Source organism: Asparagus officinalis, chromosome 7 (assembly GCF_001876935.1).
Source record: "Asparagus officinalis chromosome 7, Aspof.V1, whole genome shotgun sequence".
Classification (NCBI taxonomy): Eukaryota; Viridiplantae; Streptophyta; class Magnoliopsida; order Asparagales; family Asparagaceae; genus Asparagus; species Asparagus officinalis.
The window spans coordinates 120,168,019-120,178,530 of NC_033800.1; positions in this window are offsets into that span (position 1 = coordinate 120,168,019).

The window sequence follows — 10,512 nt, forward strand, 5'->3', positions numbered from 1 at the left end:
TAAGGATGTCATCAACAAAAATGATCACGAATTGGTCCAAGTATGGACAGAAAACCTGGTTCATCAAATCCATGAATACATCGGGTGCATTGGTCAGCCCAAATGGCATGACGAGGAACTCAAAAGACCCATATCGAGTCAGAAAGGTGGTCTTGGAAATATCCATCTCCCGAACCCGCGACTGATGATAGCCAAAACAAAGATCAATCTTAGAGAAATGGTACACTCCCTGTAGCTGGTCGAACAAGTCGTTAATCCTTGGTAATGGGTACCTGTTCTAGATAGTGACCTTGTTCAACTCACGAAATTTTTTATACATAGGCACATTCTATAGTCCTTCTTCTTCACGAAAAGGGTCGGTGCTCTCCACGGAGAATAACCCCTGCGAGTAAAACCCTGAGATAATAACTCATCTAACTGGGTTTGTAGCTCCCTCATCTTAGCAGGTGCCATACGATAGGGTGCTCGGGATATTAGTACAGTACATGACTGCAACTCGATGCAAAAACTCGACCTCTCTCACTGGAGGTAAACCCGGTATGTCCTGAAAGACATCCTGGTACTCTGAGACCACTCACGTCTCACTCAAATCGGCACCACGATCCCACAATATCACCTCCTCGATATATGCCAGAAATGACTCCACAAACTGGCTGCCCTGTGAGGTCACTACTATCAACTCAGACCCATAGGATGCTCGCAAGCTGACTGTTTTAGCAAAACAGTCCATACTAACATAAAACATGGTAGGATGATAGCCAATCTATACCGAGAATGACGTCGAACACTGACATCTGCAAAACGATTATATCTATGATAAACTCGGACTCATCTAGATGGATGACACATCTCCTATAGACACTCCCTAATAGGGACATACCCCCCTAAAGGAGTAGAAACATATAACAGTACATCTAAAGGATGTGCAACTAGCTGAAACCTATCCATGAATGTATGAGAGATAAAGAATGAGAAGTTCCTGAATCGAACAATATCTGAGCTGGAAAAGAATAATCACTAAGAAAGCTCCGCTCGCATCATGATCACGCAGTACGATTGCATAAACTCTGCCGGTGGCTGGTGACTGCTATGTTACTGGCGGTAGAATTTATGGGACTATCTATCCCTTAGGAATTTCCTGGATAGCGCGAATATGGCATGTTGGTCCCTCTATCCTCGGAATGGTAGGTGGTACCTCGATATTCTGCTACTGGCCGTAACCGTGGCCCTGCGACTATTGACCCTGACCACTGATCTTCTGGTGGTGATAAAAAAATCCTTACCCCATTGTTGGGTTTCTCACAGTCTTACAAAAGGTTTATTGTCCTTGCCCTAGTCTCCGAACAATCTTACTTTCAAAATTAACTCTTAGTACGTCTCTCTGCCCCAATCGGGTTAGCTCTAGCTGCTTCCCAAAATAGTAGATGAAATCCTTCTATGAAAATAATATTCGCTGCTCCGGCATAACTGGAATCGGTGCTATCCTCTTGTGCCATCCTTTAAGCTGAATATAACTAATATGCGCCTATGTACTGAGTCAACATTAAGTAAATCTAAAAGTATTTCCCACATATTTTCTCCATTTATAGGTTGTAACTGGATCCGATGTACCCTAAAATTTTTGTGCTCCCAACTTCTAATATCTTCCTCAATCTTACCGAGCCAAGCTTCCTATTCCACGACTCTATTAATAGCTGGATATGGCTATGGTGAGACCTTTAGCATTACCTCTTCAATAGGTACGGCTGGTACAACTGGTGGTGAAACTTCAGAGAGTAAAATTTGGTTTGTTACTCACTCCTCGAGTGTTGTTAGTCTCTGCTTCTGTAATCGGTGTTACCAAGTCGATCAGATACTTTGGAACCTACTACGGCTCGGGCCCTACTTACCCAGCTCTTCAGGTACAAGCTTTACCTTGACCATGTCCTCGTTCCAATATTTATAATACCAAGAGGAGAGCTTATTTGACACAGTAAGTGAGATCCCAATCATAAATAACATAACATATACCAATAGGAAAAATCATATCACTTATCATTCATGCATTTACTTTTCAATCAAAGTAAGACATAACATATACCAATAGGAAAAATCATATCACTTATCATTCATGCATTTACTTTTCAATCAAAGTAAGATAGTTGTCACCAATTTTTTTTTTTTTTAAATTTTCAAATATACGTATATAACATCCTCACTCATTCTAGGAATTTCTAGCGGACTCTATACATGATTCCTAGGAAACTCTATACTAACTCCACGACTCGACACATGAATGATCCTAGGATGCTGGAACTAGAGCTCTGATACCAACTGTGACGCCCCTAGGTTCACACAAGGCTACAGTCCAAGGTGAAAACAGAGATGTCAAACCTGCCATGTACCCACACTATGCATAAACATGTTTCACTAATCACAATAATATCCTCTAGTAGAACCAAATTGAAGTGCAGGTACAAACATGCAAAATAAAGGGAATAAATGTAATAGACATGATATATAAGAGATATCTCATAAATAAAAAGAATCATGTCTCAACTATAATATATCTGATATCTGAATAATGAAAATGTCTCAACATGAATCAACTAAAAATCATATTAAGGTACACTGCCTTTACAATATGAATATGAAACTCTAATATCTGGATAAAACTCAAAACTACAGTGGAGTCTCTACAAGTAAAAAATAAGCGACGACGATGTAGGTGTAAATTTTGATCTCCCAAAATAGGGATTTCATTTGTATTTATAAGAATACCTTATTACAAACTAATGAATCGAAAATTACAGCGGAAGCGGAGGGAAGGCCCTCCTTGTTTAACGTGGGGACTTTGGTAGCGATAGAACGCATCACTCAGTTCTCGCACCAAGTTTGCTTCCCTTGGACAATTCGAACAAAATTACAGGTGAGCTTCACTACACAGTAGAAGCTCGTGCTAATCGAGTTCGACTATACCCGAGGCCAAACGGGGGCTTGTGCTTGTCGGCTGACTGCTTGGAGAGATCTACCATGCAAGAACTTGCAAAGAGACTAAGAGCCTCAAGTCTGAGAGTTCAGACGAGTCTCTTCAAATGAGGGAGCCTTTAGCAAATAAGCCAAGGTTTAACCTTTGGAAGATTAGCCAACCAAGCAAGCAGCAGCTAATCAACCTCCTTCACGTTAACTGAAAGTGGTTTTAAATAGGCAAGGGATAGCATGGGTCATTCCTTGATTTGTGGGATTTGACCACTAGTAGGGGTAAGGGAGCCAACCGCCCTAGCTGTGGGATGTGACCACTTAGGGGGGCATGTCAGCCATCCTATTCTTGCTAGGTGAGGAGCTCCATACTTTCTCCCTCGATTCGTGGGATTTGACCACTGATGTGACTGTTCCCATACTCTAAGTGGGTGGCTGACAATGCTGGCGGGTTTCTAGTTGTTAGGCGAGCTTAGTCAGTGCAGGCAAGGTGCAGGCTGTCAGGCAAGCTTGGTCTTCAAGCGAGCTTGAACCTTCGTGCTGGCGAGTCAGCCAAACGGGCGAGCTTCGAGCTGTCAGGCGAGCTAGGTTCAATGTGCAGGCGAGGTGCAGGCTGTCAAGCGATCTTGGTCTTCAGGTGAGCTCGAATCTTCGTACTAGCGAGTCGACCAAACAGGCGAGCTTCGAGCTGTAAGGCAAGCTAGGCCTTCAGGTGAGCTTGGTTCAATGTGCAGGCGAGGCTGTGCAGGAAAAGCTGTGTAGGCAAGCTGTGCAGGCGAATCTCATTAGGCGAGTTTCAATGCTGTTAGGCGAGCTCTATCCTTGCAGGCAAACTTCCTTACAGGTGAGCTTCAGCCTTTACAGCCGAGCTTCAGCCTTTAGGCGAGCTACTGAACGTGCTTCGAAGAATAGGCCATAACTTTCAAACCGTAAGTCGGAATTGGACGAATTATATATATGAAAATCGACTATCTCGATAAGACGGAGCCAACCAAACCCACCCCATAGGGTTTGGTTTGCTCCTATCCGTTTTGCCAAATTCCTTCTAGTTTGAGAGATATCAATGTTTTTCCCTTTTCAGCTATTTCGGGCGAGGTTTTAGTAGTATTATTCTGAACTTCTCTGATGGGGATAAAGGCAATTTTTATTATCTATAAAACCCCCTCTAAAGTTTTTAGACCAGAATCAGGCTGCATGGGGTCTGGAACACTTTGGATATGAAGACCTGTAAAGTGATCCCTGTTCAGATGGAGTGAGGAGCCCTCCAATGAGCTCGGTGAAGTTGACCTCTTCACTCGCAGCTCATGATCGCCTTCTAGGATTTTGAGCAAATTCTCAGCTATCAACAGACTTGATTTGTCTTTACCAACTGCCGTTTAAATTGGACTAGCCATGTTCTTGCCCTTAGCATGGTAAGTTATCGAGGAGTTTCTCTTAGGCTCAATGCTAAAATTTCTCCTCTATCCTTAGCCTTTCGAGACGTTTGGATTAAGAGTGTAGGGAGCAGTTTAACCTTGTATACCAGTCAGAGGGTAGGAGCAGTTTAGTTTCATGTACCAGTTGGAGGAAAGGGAACAGTTTAGCCTCGTGCACCGGTTGGAGGAAAGGGAAGAGTTTAGCCTCGTGCACCGATTGGAGGATAGGGAACAGTTTAGTCTCGTGCACCGGTTGGAGGAAAGGGAATAGTTTAGCCTCGTGTATCGGTTGGAGGATAAGGGGACAGTTGAGACTCTTACACCAGTGGGAGTATAAGGGGGCAGTTTAGACTCTTGCACCAGTGGGAGTATAAGGAGGGCAGTTTCACCTCATGCACCGGTTAGAGGATGTCAGGTTATCCTTAAGAATATTCTCCAGGAACTTCTCGTTAAAGGTAGGGAATAGTTTAGCCTCATGTACTAACAATTTATACTCGTATACCCGTTGGAGTCAAGGGGAGAAGCTTGTCTTCTCTTAGGGCAAAGATGAACCCTGATTTGTCTTCTCTTAGGGCAAAGATGAACCCTGATTTGTCTTCTCTTAGGGCAAAGATGAACCCTGATATGTCTTCTCTTGGGGCAAAGACGAACCCTAATTTTTCTTCTCTTGGGGCAAAGACGAACCCTGAAATAGTGGCACATCGCATGGTAGGCCACTATCAAACAACAACGCTTTTTATGGGAAAGATGGTGCTAGAGGAATCAAATCGTTCAGAGACGTATGAGTGTGACGATTGATTGCTATAGGATCCATCGCATGGTAATCTACTACCCATCGATTGTTCTAAGGAAATATCAGAATGCTCGGAATGGATCAAGTCGTTCAGGGACGTATGAGTGTGACGACTGATCAGACAATGCCATTTGTGGGAATGACAGTGTCGGCTATCAGAGGTAATCGTTAACGTGATAGGAATTGTCGTGATCAGAGCGACTTTGAGGTCTTAACATCCTATTGAAGAGGATTCGTAAGTTGATTGGATTGTCGCGATTAGAGCGACTTTGAGGACTTACCATCCTATTGAATAGGATTGGTAAGTTGATTTGTCATAGGTGACTGTTAACGTGACAGTGGGAGTGGTCCCATCATCCTATTGGAGAGGATCGACAGGGGAAATTTGGAGGAGACTATCAGATGTAATAGTTAACTTGATAGTCTTACAAGATTCATCGTCTAGTTGAACGAAACTGATGGAGAAATGGCTATCAGAGGTGGCAGTTAACTTGATAGTTTCGAGGACCCGCCGTCTTATTAGAAAGGATCGACGAGGGAATTTGTCTTTGGTCCTAACTGCAGGAAGGTTTGACCAGGTGGGAGATTTGAGATGCACCGGATTGTGAGAAGGTTTGATCGTCCAAAAAGTGGGCCTCTCATCCTTGGAAGGCATCAAGAGGGGAAGTGGTTTCCACTACCAAAGTGAAATTGCTTTGGCCATCATCTCCTTCAAATTCACATGGCTCTTCAGCATCCATACACTTGAGCATGCTCTCGACTTGTTCTCCTTGGCGAATTAAGTCTTTCCACGAGTGAGCTACGACTGCGCCTATATTAGATAGGGTATCGATGGAGAGATTATTCCGGCACATCTCAATAAAAATGGCCTCAGAAACTTGATCACGTGTATGCAGTGATCGATTCCTGAACCTCTTGACAAAGTCACTTACAGACTTTGTCTTCCCCTGCTTTGTAGTTAGCAGGGTGGCCACAAATATTTCTTTGTCATCATCGAAGAATCTGGCCATGAAGAGTAGTTCCATGTCCATCCAGTAGGTGATGGATTCATGCTCCAATCTGCGGAACCATTCAAAAGCGACCCCCTTGAGGGTGCCAATGAACAGTCAAGTTATAATAGGATCATTCCCCACTATGTGTCCAGTTTGCGCTTGGAAGTAGTAGATGTGCTGGGTAGGAGAACACTTGCCATCGAACTGCAGATGGTCCAATGGCTAAAACTTCGTCGGGTAGGAGACTGTATCCCATTCGATTGGATATGGTCTAACAACCCCCATCTTGTTCATATGCATTTGGAGCTTCAAGGCGTCGAGTTGGCTTTGGAACTCGTCTAGCCTTTTGTCCCTCGGATTATGATCCGAAGATGACGCTCCTCTAGATGACTCGGATGAGGAGTGAGAAGGAGTAGGCACCCGCTCTTTATGCTTCGTGGATTTGCGCGAAGCCTGCGAAGTCCTCTCTTTCATCTTCTTCTTCTTGCTCAGAAGCTGTTCAAACATCTCCTTCAGGGAATCGATGGTTGCTTGTTGCTCATCGAGTCTCCTGGATATCTCATCAGGGATGTCGGTCATGTGCACATTTGGGTGCTCGCCCTGAACTGAGCTTGAGGTTTGCGACGTCGCCACTACCAGGCGATCATAATCGTCATTGTCAGAGATGGAAGCTGGGCCTGTGTAGTCAAACGGAATGGCCACCCCCGTTCGGGTGCAAGTGCGTTGGTGGATACGTTCACGCTCAACGGCCTTAGAGTTCCCCGTCACATTGATAGTTGCGGCGGGGAGCTCTACATCATCGTAAGTCTCATGAGGCGTGCGCTTGTAAGTCAAGCATCCCCTGAGATCCCTTATAGGTTGATAGTAACAACCCCCAGCGTTGGAAGAATGAGACGTGAAGTCGCATGAAGGAGGCTTAAGGGAGTTAATATGAGGACACTTAGGAAATTCCCTAAGTGTGCGATCCAACTGACCGTGTCGAGACAGGCGAGGTCTGGAATGTGGGCGAGCTCTAGCCGACTGCAGGTGAGCTCGAGCATTTGGACGACCTTCAGCCGGTTGCTGGCGAGGTCGAGCCGACTGGTCATTCAGGCGAGGTTCAAGACGAGCCTGAGCCTCAGACGACAGCTGGCGCTTAAATGAAGGAGACTCAGGGGAGTCCAAATGGGAACACTTAGGAAATTTCCCAAGCGTTAAACTCAGGCGACCTTGCCTAAACAGGCGAACTTGGGCCTGCTGGTGAAGTTCAATCATCTGTTCATTCAGACGAGGTTCGTGTGGTCGGCGACCTTGAGCCTGTTGGCGATGTTCAACCTCTAGTTCTTACAGGCAAGGTTTGCCTGTTTGGCGAACTATTGCTTCTTACAGATGGGGTCGAGCTGTTAGGCAAGCTTGCCGAGGTCCGCCTGTTTGGAATACTTGAGCTCGTCGGCGAGGCTCAGTCTGGTGAGGTTCACCTGTTGGGTGAGCTTGTATCTGTTAGCGAGCTCGTATCTATCGACGAGGCTCAGTCTGGAGAGGTTCAGCCTATCGAGGCTCGCCCGTTAGGCAAGTTGCAACTTTGCCTTTCTTGCAAAGGTCGGCTTGCGGACGAAGTTATGCCGTTAGGCGAGCTCGGGTTTGTTGGCAAAGTTCGGCCATCTTGCGAAGTTGGGCCGTCAGGTGAGATTGATGAATTCTGCATGTTTGAACTTGCGGACGAGCTAGGGCTATCAAGCGAGCTTGATAAACTTCGCCTGAACTGTTGAGTTAGCCAGATTTGTGAATTTCGCAACAATTGGGAACTTCACCTGAATTGTTAAGCTTGCCAGATTTGGGCCGTTCGCCAAATTTGAGAACTTTGCTAATGGAGCGAAGCCCGCCTAAGTAAGTGAGATCGCCTGATTTGGTGGGCTAGCCTGATTCGAGTGGTTCGTCAGAATTGGGAACCTTGCTCACAAAGCAAAGCTTACCTGGACCGTCAGGCGCGCTTAGGACACCAAGTTCGCCAGATTTGGAAACTCTGCCAATGGAGAGAAGCTTGTCTGAGTAAGTGCGCTTGCCTGATTGACGCAGTTCACCAGAATTGGGAACTTGACGTTCGTCCTTGGCATCAATCGCCTTGGGGGGAATGGAACCCCCAGCGATTACTCCGGTAAGACTCTCGATTTGCTTGGGCCGACTTACACGCACAACCTTTCAGTGCTTGCAAACATTTTGCCACAAGAGGAAGTCAAAGACAAGTATTCTTTGTACTTCGTTTGATTGAACTCGATGAAGAGGGACACGACGATAGCCCCTTCCGCAACTTCGTCGAACTGCGCCACCACTAATTCATCTGAATGAACAGTTTCTCCCACTGTGGTCTACATCTTCTGTAGGTGTAAATTTTGATCTCCTGAAATAGGGATTTTGTTTGTATTTATAAGAATAGCTTATTACAAACTAATGAATCGAAAATTACAGCGGAAGTGGAGGGAAGGCCCTCCTTGTTTAACGTGGGGACTTTGGTAGCGATAAGACGCTACACTCAGTTCTCGCACCGAGTTTGCTTCCCTTGGACGATTCGAGAAAAATTGCAGGCGAGCTTCAGTACACAGTAGAAGCTAGTGCTAATCGAGTTCGACTATACCCGAGGCCAAACGGGGGCTTGTGCTTGTCGGCTGACTGCTTGGAGAGATCTACCATGCAAGAACTTGCAAAGAGACTAAGAGCCTCAAGTCTGAGAGTTCAGACGAGTCTCTTCAAATGAGGGAGCCTTTAGGCTTGCAAAGAGACTAAGAGCCTCAAGTCTGAGAGTTCAGACGAGTCTCTTCAAATGAGGGAGCCTTTAGAAAATAAGCCAAGGTTCAACCTTTGGAAGATTAGCCAGCCAAGCAAGCAGCAGCTAATCAACCTCCTTCACGTTGGCTGAAAGTGGTTTTAAATAGGCAAGGGATGGCATGGGTCATCCCTTGATTTGTGGGATTTGACCACTAGTAGGGGTAAGGGATCTAGCCACCCTAGCTGTGAGATGTGACCACTTAGGGGGGCCTGTCAGCCGCCCTATTCTTGCTAGGTGAGGAGCACCATACTTTCTCCCTCGATTCGTGGGATTTGACCACTGATGTGACTGTTCTTATACTCTAAGTGGGCGGCTGACAATGCTGGTGGGTTTCTAGTTGTTAGGCGAGCTTAGTCCGCGCAGGCAAGGTGTAGGCTGTCAGACGAGCTTGGTCTTCAAGTGAGCTCGAACCTTCGTGCTGGCGAGTCAGCCAAACGGGTGAACTTCGAGCTATCAGGCAAGCTAGGTTCAATGTGCAGGCGAGGTGCAGGCTGTCAGGCGAGCTTGGTCTTCAGGCGAGCTCAAATCTTCATGCTAGTGATTCGACCAAACAGGCTAGCTTCGAGCTATAAGGTGAGCTAGGCCTTTAGGCGAGCTTGGTTCAATGTGCAGGCGAGGTTGTGCAGGCGAAGCTGTGTAGGCAAGCTGTGCAGGCGAATCTCATTAGGCGAGTTTCAATGCTGTTAGGCGAGCTCTATCCTTGCAGACAAACTTCCTTGCAGGCGAGCTTCAGCCTTTACAGGCGAGCTTCAGCCTTTAGGCGAGCTACTGAACATGCTTCAAAGAATAGGCCATAACTTTTAAACCGTAAGTCGGAATTAGACGAATTATATATATGAAAATCGATTATCTCGACGAGACGGAGCCAATCAAACCAACCCCAAAGGGTTTTGTTTACTCCTATCTGTTTCGCCAAATTCCTTCTAGTTTGAGAGATATCAATGTTTTTCCCTTTTCAGCTATTTCGGGTGAGGTTTTAGTAGTCTTGTTCTGAACTTCTCTGATGGGGATAAAGGCAATTTTTATTGTCTACAGGCGACTATGCCAAAACTCCGTCACCCTACGGCTCTCCGAAACTCCGAACTACCTAAAAAGTAATTTAAATGAAAAAGAACAATAACAAGAGCGTCAGAGCGCTACAGCAAGAAAAGATTATTCATCTAGCATTTTTTTAAGTTTTACTATCAAAAATCTGACTTTTAACACCTCAGGTTAAGATTAAAGCATGAAAACACATATTCAACATCATATTAATCATCTACACTAGTTATTTAACTATGGGGATAGCTTTGGTTGAAGATAATCTTGCCTCAAATGTCGTTATAAGCCTCTGAGATAAACAGCAAGCAATTAGAAGTGCAAACAACGCGTTTTCTCCTTGCTATATGTCGATGATCTCGCCCTTGTGGCGATATTTTCTTCACAAAGCTCTCAAAATTCTCAATGTTAGGGTTAGGGCTTTAGAGAGAGGAATAGGGACTGCTAGGGTTTGTAATTCTGATGTAAGAGTGATAATTTTCGTGAAAACATAAGTATATATATATATATATA